Source organism: Peromyscus maniculatus, chromosome 8, assembly GCF_049852395.1.
Source record: "Peromyscus maniculatus bairdii isolate BWxNUB_F1_BW_parent chromosome 8, HU_Pman_BW_mat_3.1, whole genome shotgun sequence".
Taxonomy (NCBI): Eukaryota; Metazoa; Chordata; class Mammalia; order Rodentia; family Cricetidae; genus Peromyscus; species Peromyscus maniculatus.
In genome coordinates this window covers 96866601-96883083 of record NC_134859.1, presented here as the reverse complement: position 1 = coordinate 96883083, position 16483 = coordinate 96866601, and the positions used below count along the sequence as shown (strand labels likewise).

The 16483-nt window shown below is 47.2% G+C and overlaps 1 protein-coding gene and 1 non-coding gene across 4 annotated transcripts in view; one reads left to right on the top strand and one right to left on the bottom strand.

Moving 5' to 3' along the window:
* The window catches only part of Arsg (arylsulfatase G), an 82008-nt gene that overhangs the window by 54809 nt on the left and 10716 nt on the right, over nucleotides 1-16483 (bottom strand). The window contains exon 2 of one of the 3 annotated variants that reach the window (XM_042283027.2): nucleotides 10317-10476. The exons of the other annotated variants lie outside the window; for them this stretch is intronic. The gene's annotated coding sequence lies outside the window, so the exon portion shown is untranslated. The remainder of the gene's footprint in view (nucleotides 1-10316; nucleotides 10477-16483) is intronic. 3 annotated transcript variants of the gene reach the window in all.
* LOC121831878 (U6 spliceosomal RNA) lies at nucleotides 15806-15912 on the top strand. The gene has a single exon (XR_006075477.1). It is a non-coding gene; the product is annotated as a U6 spliceosomal RNA (small nuclear RNA).

Here is a 16483-nt window from a genome sequence, read left to right as displayed (position 1 = left end):
CTCCCACAAAGACACATAGACACAAAATTTAAAAGAAAAATAATGATGATGATCTAAAAAAAAAAAAAAAAATAGACTTAGAAAAAAATATGAGTTCCAGGGCTGGGAAGACGGCTCAGTCTGTTTGATGTCTGAGGTTGAATTCCCAGCACCCATGTAAAAACCTAACATACCAACACACACCTATAATCCTAGTGTGAGGGAAGTGGAGACAGGAGGATTCCCTGAGTTCAATAGCCAGCCTTCTAGCCTTTCTGAAGAAGTGAGCTCCAGGTTTGGTGAGAGATCCTGTTTCAAAATATAAGTTGGGACTGGATTGATTGTCCAGTAGATAAATGTGCTTGCTGGCAGGCCTGATGATCTGATCAATCCTCAAGACCCACACTGTGGGCAGGAGAGAACTGAGTTCCCAAAGCTGTCCTCTGACTTCCATATGCACACCACGGCATAAGTATGTTGTGGAATATTATTTTAAGGCTTGTTACATTTGTTTATGTCCTGGAACATTTATTTAACAATGCAAAGATGTGTTGCATTCTTTTATGTTGCATTTGTTTAACTCTGTGAAGCTGTGATACTTTGCCTATCTAAAACACCCGATGGTCTAATAAAGAGCTGAATGGCCAATATCGAGGCAGGAAAAAGGATAGGAGAGGCTGGCAGACAGAGAGAATAAATAGGAGAAATCTGGGAGAAGAAAGAACAAGAGAACAAGGAGAGGAGGACACCAGGGGCCAGCCCCCCAGCCCCCCAGACAGTCATGGAGTAGGAGTGAAAGTAAGATATACAGAAATAAGAAAAGGAAAAAGCAGAGGCAAAAGGTAGACAGGATAAATTAAGAAAAGCTGGCAAGAAACAAGCCAAGCTATGGCCAGACATTTATAATTAAGAATAAGCCTCCATGTGTGATTTATTTGGGAGATGGGTGGTAGGCACCCAAAAAGAGAAAAAATAACCAACTACACAAGTGTGTCCACACATACACAAAACAAATGTAATAAAAACTATTTTTTATTAATGTGGAGAGCAATCCAGAAAGACACTTGACATCAATTTATGGCCTCCACATGCACACATAGCTGCACATATGCTTATGAACACACACAAATGCAAACAACATACACACACACACACACACACACACACAGAGAGAGAGAGAGAGAGAGAGAGAGAGAGAGAGAGAGAGAGAGACTCGCTTGCTCCAATGCACACATTCCTGTTGAGATCAGACAAACTTACTCTCTCTCATCCTGTTTCAGCTTTGAGGCTATTAGTAAGTGTCCCTTGACCCCTCTATTGAGTACCATGGCTTTTACTTTTCATATTTTTGTGGGTGATTCCACTGTGTGAAAGGGCCCCTGAGTAAAGTGCTAAGTGCTGTCTAGCGTTCCTATGCACCAGAGAGCCGTGAGGTGCCTTACAGAGATGTGCATGTTCCCCGAGCTGTTTGGGAATGAGTTACAGCGCAGCTGGCTGAGCTCAACGCTAATGACTCAGAAGTATGTATTAAACAAACACGGTGTCTTTAAACAGAATCACACATAAAACAAGGTTATGAATTGACTGACTGATAAAAATGTTGCACCCAGGGGCTCGCAAGAATGCAATGCTGTATTTCCAGGCAGAATAAGGGTTGCGGTATCTGCTGCTTGCTGTGACCACACAAAATGCAAGAACTTCCTGGCTCTGTTACATATGATTGTGTGCCCATGCTTACTTTATATAGGAATAGAAAAGAATTCCAGGGCAAGCAGGGTGGCTCAGAGGATAAAGGCGCATGCCATCAAGTCTGATGACTTGAGTTCAATTCCTGGGTCTCACATGGTGGAAAAGAGAATCAATTCCTATGACTTGTCCTCTGACCTCTACATGAGGTGTGACAGGCATATAACACCACCCCGAACATGCACACAAGATAAATACAACATAATGTAAACATGTTCTTTAAAAATTATAGGCATGGGAGCTGGGAGGTGGTGGTACACACCTTTAATCCCAGCACTCGGGAGGCAGTGGCAAGTGGATCTCTGTGAGTTCGAGGCCAACCTGTCTACAAAGTGAGTTCCAGGCCAGCCAGAGCTATTACACAGAGAAACTCTGTCTAGAAAACCAAAAAAAGCAAAAAAAATCTAGGCATGGGGCCAGAGAAATGGCTCAGTGATTAAAGGCGCTTGCCACCAAACCAAAAATCTGGGTTCGATTCCTAGGACCCACGTGGTAGAAAGAGAGAACTAACCCCCACAAGTTGTCCTATGACCTCCACACTAGTGCCATTGTATGTATGTGTTCAACTCCCCGTATGAATAAATAAAATATGATAAGATTTTTTAAAAAAAAATTCTAGGCCTGTCCTCACCCATAAAGGAACATGCAGCCTAGTTAGAAAACAAGACTAGGGGCTGGAGAGAAGATTCAGCAGTTAAAAGCACTTGTTCTCATAGGGGAATAGAGTTTGGTTCCCAGCACCCACATGGTGGTTCACAACCATCTGCAGCTCCAGACCCAGAAGGTCTAATGCCCTCTTCTGGCCTCTGAAGGCACCAATCACATATGTGGTACACATACATGCATGCAGGCAAAATACTCACACACATTAAAAAAAATCTAAAAAGAAAAATAATGTAAAGAAAGCAAGAGTGGAATAGCTAAAGAACAACAGTGGGCGAGAGTCGATAAACAAGACCCCAAGCCCATGACAGAGACAGTGGGATGCAGGCTGGAATGTTTCGGAACTGACTGGGGAGGGGAAGGACTTGATAAGGACCCAAGCTTAGCAAAAGATTCCACGGAGCGGGCAGGACTCAGGTTGGAATCTAAAAGATGGGGCTGTTGGGGACACTTTGAAAATCACAAGGGCAGGCATTCCAGTAGAGGAAGTTTGGTACTAGAAGAATTGATGGTTAAGGCTGATTGTCAACTTGGTAGCATTCAGAACCACTTAGGAGATCCACCTCTGTGTGTGTCTGTGAGGGTATTTCCAGTGACGATCCAGCCTGACTGTGGGCGGCGCCATCCCATGAACTGGTGTCCATGACAGAACTCATCTTGCTTTGCTTCTGACTTGTGAAGGCACCATGACCAGCTGCCTCATGTTCCTTCCACCATGTCTCCCCCGCCATCATGGACTGCACCCTCAAACTTGTGAGACAAAAGAAACTCCTCCTTGCTAACATTGCTCATGTAACTGATACAAAAGGTAAGCCAAAAGCTAGTCTTCAATATAAAATAAGCAAGGTTTCTCACAAGGGGCGGAGAAGTGGCCTGTGGTAGAGGGCTGCGAACAAGATCCTTGGGGATATGCTGTCCTATGGATTGATTTCTGTACCATGCAAATGTCAAATCTGGGAAAAATGCAAAGTGAAACTTCAAAGGAGAACCAAGAAGACCTCATAAGAAAAAAACAAAACAGAAGCAAATGAGTCTCCCTATCCGACAAATTTCAAAGAAGAACGCCCAGAGGGAAGAATCATTTCAGGTGACTTTAGCACATGGCGTTCAGGCTGTCCATCCCAATAGGATAAAAAGAAATCTAAGAACACCCAAAAAGTATATTACAAGGCAATCTTAAACTTTATACAGTGGCTTTATTATTGGTGGAAGTGTTAATATAGGGATTTGGGGGACAATTTCATGTGTATGAGAGAGTAATGTAAATAAGTAAATATATTAATGCTCCTAACAGGGAGCCAAGATTTTCACCGTCAGAAAATACAAGAGCTATAAGATGTTAGGAAAAGCCTATAATATAAAAGTTACTGGCAGCACAATGACAGGGTGGGGGCTACAGCTCAGTGGTGGAGCGCTTGTCTGGCACCCTCGGGGCTCTGGGTTCAGCTGCAACACCACAAGAAAAAAGTGAGTTAGAAAGAAAACGTCATTATGCATTTATAATTTAAAAAAAAATCTATTGCCAACTTACTAGCAACTGACAGAAAGAAGCATCACTTTCCCCTCCCATCAAAACAGCAAGCATACCCTCACCCAGCCTTTGTTTTCAACACCATCGCACATTCAAAGAATGACATCTCCTAGGAGAAATACCTAATTCCCGGTTTGAGATAATTTGGGCATCAGAAGAATAAGTATATGCTTGGGAGACATAGTTCATTGGTACAGTGCTGGCCCAGCATGCACAACTCCCGGGGTTGGATCTCCATCAACACACTCACACTCACACACACACACACACACACACACACACACACACACACACACTCATGCATGCATGCACACAGGCATACACACAGGTACACCGGGTCATTTCTCACCATTGAAAAAGAATTTGATACCAATTCCACATTCTAAACATTCCTAATTAAAGGTAAATAATTAAGCACATGCCCTGACCCTCTGGATAGACCCACAGCCTCAGCCAGGGAGAACACTCCTTTGCATCAACTAGCTCACACCAAAAGCACAGTAGCCTTGGGAAATGACCATGTGTACAACGTCCCCCAAAAAATAACTGGTGACCAGTGGACATGGGTGGACACTCTGTCACCCTCTGTCACCCTCTGTTCATTTATGAATTGGACAGGACTGGCAATTAGCTCCCTATGAAGGGATTAGATTTAGTGTCACTAATCATTTGCCCGTGACCTTTTATGCCTCCTGATGGGATGAAAGATGAAGTGTATAAAAGAAAGGACTCCGCCAAAAACACTCAACCTGAATCTAATCAGACTTCTGAATCTAATTTCCAGGGTACAGGAAATCCAGCTACGAGGATAAGAGTCAACTAGGTCACAGGGAAACAAACAAATCAGTGCTCTGGAGTTGCGAGACAAGGGGTCCAGCCACTCCAAAGAGCCGGCGGGGGGGGGGGGGGGGGGGGGGGGACCGGGACTGGGGATGGGCAACAGTCTCCATGACAGGAAACCAAAGAGAGAAGCAAATGCAGTGATCTCACTTCAAATACATTTAACGGCACATCTGAGGAGGGAAGGAAATTCTAATGTGAAGTGGATTTCAGATGTGAGGGGATTACTGACCATTTTTAGTGTTAATAATGGCACTATGGGCATGTGAAAGAACACTTCTTAAAAGATAGATTTATTGTATGTGTACAAGTGTTTTGCTTGCGTGTGCATCTGTATGCACCGCTTCTGTGATGTGCCTGCAGCAGCCAGAGGGCAACATCAGATCCCCTGGAACTGGAGTTCCAGACAGTTGTGAGTCACTTGTGGGTGCTAGAAACCAAAGCTGGGTCTCTGCAAGAACAGCAGGTGCTCTCAACCCAAGCCATCTCTCCATCCCCAACATTATTATCTAAAGAGACACAGACTGTGCTATCTGCAACGAAGGGGCGTGATGTTTTCATCCTTCAACGACTCAGAGAGTGTATTTACAGGTAGAGCTGTGAATGTAAACAAAACAGCAAAATGCTTCAGGTGGATCCGTATTTTGGTATGTATTTTACTCTTCTTTTGTGTTTCTGTGCTTAACATTTTTTTAATGAAAATTTGTTTTAACCTATGGAGATCTGAGTCTAGGATGACTATGGCATCAACAGAGGGTTCGTGGGGCCCTGCTGAAGGGAGGGAAAGATGGCTTAAAGGGTAGCGTCACCTCCAGGCCTCACAGTGTCCAGATTGTAAAGACCTCAGCGACCCAGCATGGAAGGGAAGCTGAGGCTGGGTGAGGTGAAGGGCTGGCCCAGAGTGGAGGCTGGAATGTGGCATTGAAACATCTCGACGTGGGGGCTGGGGAGATGATTCCATTGGTAAAATGTTTGCAGCGCCCACATCAAAGCTGGGTGTCCACATCAGTAATCCCAGTTCTCGGGAAACATGACAAGAAGGTCCTGGGGGTGGTCACTGGCCTTCCAGCTTAGCCAAACCAGCAACCTCCAGGTTCCGTGACAGACTCTGCTCAAAAGCCAAAGTGTGGAGCTGTGGTTATAGATTTGAACTCACAGAGATCCAGACAGATCTCTGCCTCCCGAGTGCTAGGATTAAAAGCGTGTGCCACCACTGCCTGGCATCTATGTTTAATCTAGTGGCTTGTTCTGTTCTCTTATCTTCAGGCAAATTTTATTAGAGTACACAATATATCACCACATAGAGCTACAGAGGAAGACAACTGACATCAACCCACAGCTTCCCACACACACATGCATGGGTATGTGCATCCATACACATATAAACACATCTGCATAACACACACACACACACACACACACACACACACACACACACAGAAACAAGATGGGCATCACTTACATAGGTAGCCTCTCTCTGGCTGCCGAGACCCCAAAATAAGCTGAAACCTGAGTCCCTGATGTTTTCACGCTCCTTGGGTATCCCCATGGAGATGCCACCTGACTAGCTAAAGCAAACAGGACTCAGGGTCCCTGCCCTTCACCATGACCTTGACATCTGGAGAGACAGAGGCCCAGGAGGGCAAACGAGTTCTTCACACCACCAGTGTGGACTCCTTTCTTCTTTTCCTTTCCTTGTTGCCTTTATTTCTTTATTGCATTTTTATTTATTACTTATTTTGCACTCAGGATGGAGCACAGGTATACCACGATGATGTGTGGAAGTCAGAAGCAGTCCTTCTCTTCCACTATGTAGGTCCCGGGATTGGGGTTATTGAACTCAGGTTATCAGACTTGGTGATAAGCAACTTTATTCACTGAGCCATTGAGGGGTCCCTGCAGGTATCATACAGGGAAGACAACCCCACGAAAAGGTAAGAATGAAAACCTGGTGCAGAGTGACTTTGTCAACCTGGATCAGACTTCAGGGAGTCTAATGACAGGCGGTTTATTCCCAGTGTATTTAAGCCCGGAACAATTTGGAAAAAAGTTTCCTGGTGTGATACAATCCTCATTGCACAAGAAAGTGCTAACTATATTGAAACCCAACTCGGGGTACATGTCATTTCTTCCAAGAAGATGGGTTCTAGAGATAGGTTGTCTGTACTAACTTAAGGGCCTAAGGGTCTGTCCTGATCTCAGTCATACAGATAGCACAGAGGTCATTTGAGCTATTAGCCACTTCTTGTTCTGACTGTGGGAGCTTGGGGAAGCCTCTGGCTATCAGGGTCACTTAGATGTCTAGCCAATTGTGGAATAATCTTTGACATACCTCCCACTGGGAGGTGGGATTTATGTCCCCTCCCTTGAATCTGGAGCAGGTTGGTGGTTGTATTTTGACTGACAGAATAGCATGGAAGTGATCCTGCTAATTTCTGGGTTCTGACCTTAGAAGACTGGCAGTTCCCACTTTCTCTCTTGAAACACTCAGTGAGCCATCATATAAAACGTAGGAACATCATGAGACCACCATACTGGAAAGGCTATCTATAGATGCTCTGGCCAATGACCTGGGCTGAGGTCATCACCATGGAGACAGCAGCCCTATGAACAAAGCCATTCCTGACCTCCATCCTAACCACCTGCTCACACACTATAAGATTGAGAGATGTCCAGCAAAGAGGGTCCTGTGCTACAACAAAATGGTTGATGTCTGAAGTTTAGTACAGGTGGGGGGAGGTGGAGGCATGTTGTATGATATTTTGTTAGTGTTCTGACAAATAAAGCTTGTCTGGAGATCAGAGGGCAGAGTTAGCCGCTAGATAGCCATAGAGGCCAGGCAGTGGTGGCACACACTTTTAATCCCAGCACTTGGAAGGCTCATGTGTTTGATCCCAGCACTTGGAAGGCTCATGCCTTTAATCTCAGCACAATCGGGAGATGGAGACAGGAATATAAGGTTGGTGGAAACAGGATCTCGGCCCCCTTTTGGTCTGAGGATCCAAAGAGGTAAGAAGTCATTAGCGAATGCTCCTTTGCTTTAGTCTTATTGATAAGACTAAATAGATTAACACTTCAGACAGTTGGTTATTTCATTATTAGGCAATGTCTAGCTCCCTTACTTCACAATATTTGGAGACCCCCAGCATGAGAGTTACCAAAATGGGAGCTACCAAATACATGATGATTGGACAATACCAGTTCCCTCTGGTTCTTTACACTATAATAAGGCCTTTCTTATTATAGAGACCTGGGCTCAGAAGACAGGATAATCCTGAATCAAACTCCCTTCTAAAAATAAAAAGAGAGACAGACTCCCACTGTGTAGCCCAGGCTGGCCTGACACTCTCTATGTAGTTCAAGCTGGGCTCAGTCATAATATCCTGCCTCCCCTCCTGAATCCTGGGATTACAGGTTCATGCCACCACACCCAGCCCTGAAACTGTAGATGTGTCTGGGTAGGGGGTAGAGAGTGCTGCTGTGTGCATGTGTTCAAGTATGTGCATGTGTGTATGTCGGTCTGTGTGCCTGCTCCTGTCTGCATTCAAGCATGTGCAAGGTGCACATGTGTGTGGAGGTCATGGGACAATTTCAGGTGTTGCTCCTCAAGAGTCATTATCTTGTGTTTCAGACTAGGTCTCTCATCCACCTGAACTGTCAGAGTAGACCAGGCTATCCAGGAAGTACCATAGATCTTCACATCTCTGCCTCCCAGAGACTAGAATTATAAACCTGGATTACCACCACATTTGGCTCTATTTAAATATATATGTATGTATACATATACATACATATACACATACACATATACATACATATATATATACATATATATATATATATATACAGATGTTGTTTTTTTTTTTTTTCTGAGACAGGGTTTCTCTGTGTAGTTTTGGTGCCTGTCCTGCATCTCACTTTGTAGACCAGGCCGGCCTCGAACTCACAGAGATCCACCTGCCTCTGCATCCCTAGTGCTGGGATTAAAGGCGTGTGCCACCACCACCCGGCATATTTTTTTTTAACATTACACACACACACACACACACACACACACACACACACACACACACACACACATATATATATATATATAGGTTCTAGAGATAAAACAAGGACATTATCAACTGAGTTTTATTATCTCCCCAGCCTGGAATGATTTTTTTTTAAGGTGACAGCAAAAAAGGGACATCCTCAGGGAGCAGGGGAACGGCGCTGTGAGATCCCAAGCCTGCTGGTCAGGAAGCACATTCCAGTCCTAAAGCTCCGCTCTTGGCAGCAGGCCATTGATACCTCCTCTGATCCTCCCTGTGACAGACAGAATGAGGACAGGAATGGTGCCTGTGCCTACGCACACTGCCAGGTTTACACAACCTGGGTGAGGCTCTCCCTCCGGATCTTCCGGGAGATCCTGGGTTCATAACTAGGGAACTCCACCCTGCCAGCACTTCCCTCCTGTCCCCTCGGTCTCCTGGAGGCTCAGGAAAATGTATTTGTGGCCTTCCTTCCCCTGTATCCAGGTGCCTGGAATAACATTCCCAAGCATGGGTTTATTCCAAACACTTACAGCAGCCAGACATATTGGGATCACAGGGCTCAAACTCCTGAGGGCAACCTTGGATGCTGATGTTGCAGGCAGCTATCAAGAGCTGGGCTAGTCATTCCATCCATGGCTCACAACTTTATTTCTAAACAAGCATCCATTTTTCCTTTCCTCTTGAGATTGAAGCACAAGGACCCTCCTAGCTCACACTCCAAGTGATCCTCATGATTATTCTCATAACCCTCACCTCGAATGCTCACAAAACACCTATTATAACCCTGGGCACTTTTCCAAGTACTTCACACACATTAAGCCATAAGCATCTGTTGCCCTTGGGTTTATTCTGTTTTGAATATGTAGTTCTGAATGGACTGGCCCAAGCTTACTAATGTTGCTTCCACATCCAACACGGTAGGACCAGCCGCACAATTTGCAGTGCCCAGGGGAAAACGAAGAAGCAGAGCCCCACTAACCATTTCAACAGGATGGCGACAAGGAATGGGATCCAGAGAGGCTTCTAAGTGTGAGCCTCTGTGCACCTGCCTGGACCACATGCCTCCAAAGTCAGTGCTGCCCCAGAGCATCTGATGAAGCCCCAGGTGGTCCTCAGCCCTCTGGGCTTCCCAGAGCCAGAGAGACATGGCTGTTGGTCCTGAGACTCCAGACATTTCTTCTACAGGACCAGTGGTTGTTTCCTTTGCCCTCCTCTATAAGAATGCCTGACTCTGAGATGTCCCAGCATGCCTGGTCTTCCTCTCTAATCTTCCCTATCTCAGGAAACATCACCACCTCTCACCCAGTAGCTCAAGTCAAAGTATCATCTGAACCTGGCACACCTGAAACCCAGCGCTCAGGAGGTGGAGGGAAGAGGGTGTCTGATTCAAGACTAGCTACATAGTGAGTTCTAGGAAAAGCTTGGGTTTCATAGCAAGACCCTGCCTCAAAATAAAACAACAAACAAAACCATAGTCCCCCCCCCCCCCCCCCTCTCCCTGTTCCTTCTCCCCAGCATACCCTATCGGTTCTGTTTGCAAAGTCTGGGTTAGCCTTCTGTTGCTGTGATAAACACCATGACCAACAGCTACTTAGGGAGGAGTGGGTTTATTTCATCTTAAGAATCCCGGGTCACAATCCATCACCGACAGATGTCAGGGCAGGAAGTCAAGGCAGGAGCCTGGAGGCAGAGACCACAGAGGAACACTACTTACTGGCTTGCTCCCCCTGACTTGCTGAGCCTGCTTTTTGATACCCCCAGGACCACCTGCCCAGGGACAGCGCTGCCAATAGTATGTCGGACCCTCCCACATCAATCATTAATCAAAAATGCCCCCACAGACTTGCCTACAGACCAATCTGGAGGCAGTTTCTCAATTGAGCTGCCCTCTTCCCAGATGACCCCGATTTACCAGCACACAAATCTAGCCTTCTGTCTCCAAAAGGACTTCTGCTTCATCCTACCCTGCCTCCCAGGACCACCATGTTGTGTAACTCTAGTGAGTCCCATACACACTACGCTCTGGCACTGAATAGTACATAGCTAACCCAGCCCGCTCCCCCACTCCTGATTCTGGTCTCTAGTCCCTCCCCACGTCCACTCCATTTTCTGAAGGATAGCCAAAGTAATCTTGAAAAGCATTTAGCAGCTAACAGTAGTCCTTGACTGGAAACCCTCTATTTTTTGTTTTAGGGGGGTTGTTTATTTGTTTGTTTGTTTTTATAATCAAAGTAAATCTAAAGTCATCATGATGGTCCGCAGGCCTTCTGTAACCTTCCCAACCAGGAAGCTGAACAGACAGGTCAGATGAGCTACAAGTTTCCCAGGAAAGCCTCCAGGGCAGCCAGGTGGGGAGGGGGGTCCAGAGCAACTGAAGTGCCAAGGTGGCATCCTATATTCTAGGGAGCAGAGTACCCTCCAGCACACACTAGAGAGAGCCCTTGGGGATGGATGGAGAGCTTTAAGAAAGAAACCACAGCCTTTCCCAATGACGAAATAGAATGAGTCCAATGTAAGGAGAATAAAGAAAGAGAAGCAGGAGGCTGAGGCTAAAAGCGTCCACAAACAATGCTAGATGCAGATCAGGGTCAGCCCCTGCCAACACGAGGCTAGACAGGGCCTTGCTCTAAAAGTCTCTCTTGATCTGGACAACGAGTGTAGTTGGACCTCCCTCACCGGGTTACACGAGATTCGAAGAGATGAAGCACGGAACACAATTAGCAGGCACACAGCAGGCGTTCGAAACTCACGTGGTCAGTTGGTAACACTAGTCAAATGTGGAGAGAAAGAACATTCCAGCATGGGGTAAGGGGAGGAGGCAGAGGTGAGCAGGGAATGCATGAGCGAGTGAAATTCAGGAGTAAATGGCACTTGGCTGCTGGGGATCCTGCACCAGCCTCAAGTCCCTGCTGCATGTTAGCCTCAGTATGCAGAGAACCCATGCTGCCCTCATTCCAAACTCCCAAGTCCACCTCCTTAATCAACCCCTAGAAACTGAGGCATTTTTGTAGCTGAAGCTTTCCTGTGTCCCAGCCTGCTGGAGGTCGGGACAAATCTCTCCCACTCTTGTCCCCCAGTTAAACACACAGAGACTTATATTAATTATAACTGCGTGACCATGGCTCAAGCTTTTTTCTGGCTAGCTCTTATATCTTAAATTAGCCTAGAACTATTGATCTATGTGTCGCCACATGTTCCCTGGCTCTACCTGCATCCCATTACATGTTGCTCCTTGGGCGACTCACTGGCATCTCCCCCTCCCCACGCCACCTTCTTCCTGTCTCTCTCTTTTAATTTCCCGCCTGCCTCTAAGCTGCCTTGCCATAGGCCAAACGGCTTTATTTATCAACCAATCAGAGCAACACATATTCACAGCACACAGAAAGACATTCTCCCATCACATTACCTTCTAGTGTACAAATCTTTCTTTTTGAGACAGGGTTTCTCTGTGTGGCCCTGGCTGGCCTGGAACTCACTATGTGGTTAAGAATGGTCTCAGACTCAGAGAGATGCCCACCTCTGCCTCTCAAGGCATGAACTGCACCACCACACCTGGCTGTGTACATGACTTTTAAAAACTATTTAGTGGTGGTGGTGGTGGTGGTGGTGCGTGTGCGTGTGTGTGTGTGAAAGAGAAAGGGAGAGAGGACAATTTGTGGAGTTGGCTATCATTCCACCATTATGTGGGTTCCAGGGATTGAACTTCGGTAATCAAGCTTTCTTAGTGAGTGCCTTTGCCCATTGAGTTCTCCCTCCTGGCCTGTAAATCACTCCTTGACTCTTCATTTCCAGTGCTGCCATCCAAAACAAACATGGCCCCTGTTCCCACAACCCTCATGGCCCCTGTCCCCAGAACCTACATGGCCGCTGTCCCCACAACCCACATGGCCACTGTCTCCACAACCCTCATGGCCCCTGTCCCCACAACCCTCATGACCACTGTCCCCACAACCCTCATGGCCGCTGTCCCCACAACCCACATGGCCCCTGTCCCCAGAACCCACATGACCACTGTCCCCACAACCCACATGACCACTGTCCCCACAACCCACATGGCCACTGTCCCCCACAACCCACATGGCCACTGTCCCCAGAACCCACATGACCGCTGTCCCCAGAACCCACATGACCACTGTCCCCCACAACCCACATGGCCCCTGTCCCCAGAACCCACATGACCACTGTCCCCATAACCCACATGGCCCCTGTCCCCCACAACCCTCATGGCCGCTGTCCCCAGAACCCACATGACCACTGTCCCCAGAACCCACATGACCACTGTCCCCAGAACCCACATGGCCACTGTCCCCCACAACCCACATGGCCGCTGTCCCCCACAACCCACATGGCCCCTGTCCCCAGAACCCACATGACCACTGTCCCCCACAATGCACATGGCCGCTGTCCCCCACAACCCACATGTCCCCTGTCCCCAGAACCCTCATGACCACTGTCCCCAGAACCCACATGGCCACTGTCCCCACAACCCACATGGCCGCTGTCCCCCATAACCCACATGGCCACTGTCCCCACAACCCACATGACCACTGTCCCCAGAACCCACATGACCACTGTCCCCACAACCCACATGACCACTGTCCCCAGAACCCACATGGCCACTGTCCCCCACAACCCTCATGGCCACTGTCCCCCACAACCCACATGGCCGCTGTCCCCACAACCCTCATGACCACTGTCCCCACAACCCACATGACCACTGTCCCCACAACCCACATGACCACTGTCCCCACAACCCACATGGCCACTGTCCCCAGAACCCACATGGCCGCTGTCCCCCACTCCAGTCAAACTCAAATCCATTTTAGCACACTAACCAGATATTGAATCTCTGGTCCCTACCTCTTCGGTGACTGTCATCTGCTTATGCATCAGAACCAATGTGCTCTGCCTCAACCTACCTTTTCAGACTTCTGAGCCCGCACTGCCTGCTACAAGTTAGGTGGTAACTCGACAAAGATAGACTGAGAGCTGGGGAGACAGCTCGCTCAGGGAGGTGGCACACGAAAGCCAGGGCACCGTGACATGTACAAGGAAGCCCGACCTGCGGGAGGGGACAGGGGAGAATCTCTGGGCATCACCAAGTCTAGGCAAACGAGTGAGCCCCAGCTCCCCATAAAGACTCAAAAAAAGTAAAGTGGTGTTGCATGAATTTTAAAAAGTCTTATTAATAAGAACAAACCTGGAACCAGGTATTAGGGTGAATGCTGGAAGATCAGAGAAGCAGAACAAGCCACAGCTCCCTCACTGATCAATTCCTCAGCTGATCCTGTTTCCTCAGACTGGAAGCCTCTGAGTCCTCATCCAAAATGGGTCTCAGCTGAACTGCTGCTCAAAGCCTAAAAGCTTAACCAGCTCTATCTAGATCCGGGTCCTCACTCCTTATATACCTTTCTGCCACCACTTCCTGGAATTAAAGGCTCACTTCCTAGGATTAAAGGCGTGAGTCACCAGGCCTGGCTGTTTCCAGTGTGGCTTTAAATTCAGAGATCCAAATGGATCTCTGCCTCCCAAGTGATAGGATTAAAGGCATGTGTGCCACCATTTTCTGGCCTCATATCTAGTGGCTGTTCTGTTCTCTGATCCCCAGATAAGTTCATTAGGGTGCACAATATTTTGGGGAACACAATATCACCACAAAGTGGGCTGCTGGGCGTGGTGGCGCACACCTTTAACCCCAGCATTCAGGAGGCTGAGACAAGTGGATCTCTGTGAGTTCGAGCCCAGCCTGGTCTACAAAGCCAGTTCCAAATTAGCCAGGACTGTTACACAGAGAACCCCTGTCTTGAAAACCCCCCAAAAATAAATAAATAAATAAATAAATAAATAAATAAATAAATAAATAAATAGAGGCCAGCAAGATGGTTGAGCAGATAACGTCACTTTCTGCCATACCTGACCACCCGAGTGTGATCTCTGAGAGCTACATGGTGTAAGCAACTTCCACAGGTTTCCTCTGACCTCTATACCCCGCACTATGGTAAATGTCCCCGCATGGGCATGCACACGCATAAATAAATCTTTTTTAAAAAAATCAATAGAATAAAGTGGACAGCTCCTGAATAATCACATTTGAAGCTGACCTCTGGTCTCCACATGCACACACATGTATCCACCTACCCACCTGCACACAAATCAATGTAAAAAGATCTGTTGCAGTTCAAACCCCAGTGTCTCCAATGTGACTTCTGTGGAAGCAGGGCCTTTGCGTGTGTAGTTAATTTCACTACAGTCATGCTGCAGTAGAGCGGGTCCCTACCCAATCTAACTGGGGCCTTTGTTCAAAGAGAAGAGCCGCAAGAGGGGATGGAGTGTAAAAACCCAGAGACGTACGAAGATGTCACGTGAAAAGGGAGACAGGTTGTAGTGAGGCCACAATCAGTCCAGGCGGCCTGAAGCCAGCAGAAGCTGCAAGAAGGCTGGGAATCTCCCCAGCATTTCTAAGGAGCATGACCCAAAAACACCTTGATCTTGAACTTCCAGCCTGCAGGACAGACAGCGCCAATGGCCTCGGTTTCCAGCTACTCAAAAGCATTAAAGGGACAAATAACCAGCAGGGGTGGTGGCCCAGACCTGTGGTCTCAGCTACTATGGAGACGACAGAGGACTGCAGTTCAAGACCGGCCAGGGCAGCAGTGAGACCTTGTCTTGTTTTGTTTTGGTTTTTCCAGGCAGGAGTTCTCTGTGTAGCCCTGGCTGTCCTGGAGCTGCTGGGATTAAAGGCATGGGGCACTGTGCCTGGGCGAGACCATGTCTTAAAAAGCCAAAGGAATGGGCAGGGGACAGAGCTCAGCGGTGGAGCACTTGCCTAGCATGCACAAAGCCAGGCTTTGAGGCCCAGCACTGGCGTAAACTGGCTGTGATGGAGTAGGCCTGCCTGTGATCTTAGCATGTGGGAGGTGAAGGCCATAGGATGAGAGATTTAAGGACATCCTTGGCTACACAGTGAGTTCAAGGCTAGCCTGAACTACATGTGTTTCAGAACTAAAGAGTGCTCACTTCAGCAGCACACAGACTAAAACTGAAACAACGTGGAGAAGATAAGTATGGCCCTGCCGCAGGGACGATATGCAAATCTGTGAAGCAGTCTATATTTTCACAATAACGAAATTGTGGGATTGACTTAGGTATCTAAGCCAGGCGGTGGTGGCACACACCTTTAATCCCAGCACTTTCGTGGCAGAGGCAGGCAGATATCTGAGTTCAAGGCCAGCCTGGTCTACAGAGCTACTTCCAAGACAGCCAAGGCTATGCAAAGAAACCCTGTCCCAAAGGTATCCAATAAGACAGGCACAATAAGGAAAATGTGCTGTATGTACACAATGAAATTTTTTTTTGTTGTTATTCAGTCAGAAAGGAGAACAAAGTTATATTTGCAGGAAAATGGACACAGTTGAAAATAATCACATTAAGTGAATTCAGCCAGTCACAGAAACGCAAACATAAGGTTCCTAGAAATGAGAGTGAGTGAGGGGGAGGAGACAGAGAGAAAGAGAGAGAGAGAGAGAGAGAGAGAGAGAGAGAGAGAGAGAGAGAGAGAGAGAGAGAGAGAGAGAGGAGTGTGTGTGTTTGGGGGACAAACTGGACTATGAAAGGAAAAGGAGGCTGTGAAGGAAATAGGTCCTGCATATCATATATACACATATGAAAACTTAAAAAACTAAAATAC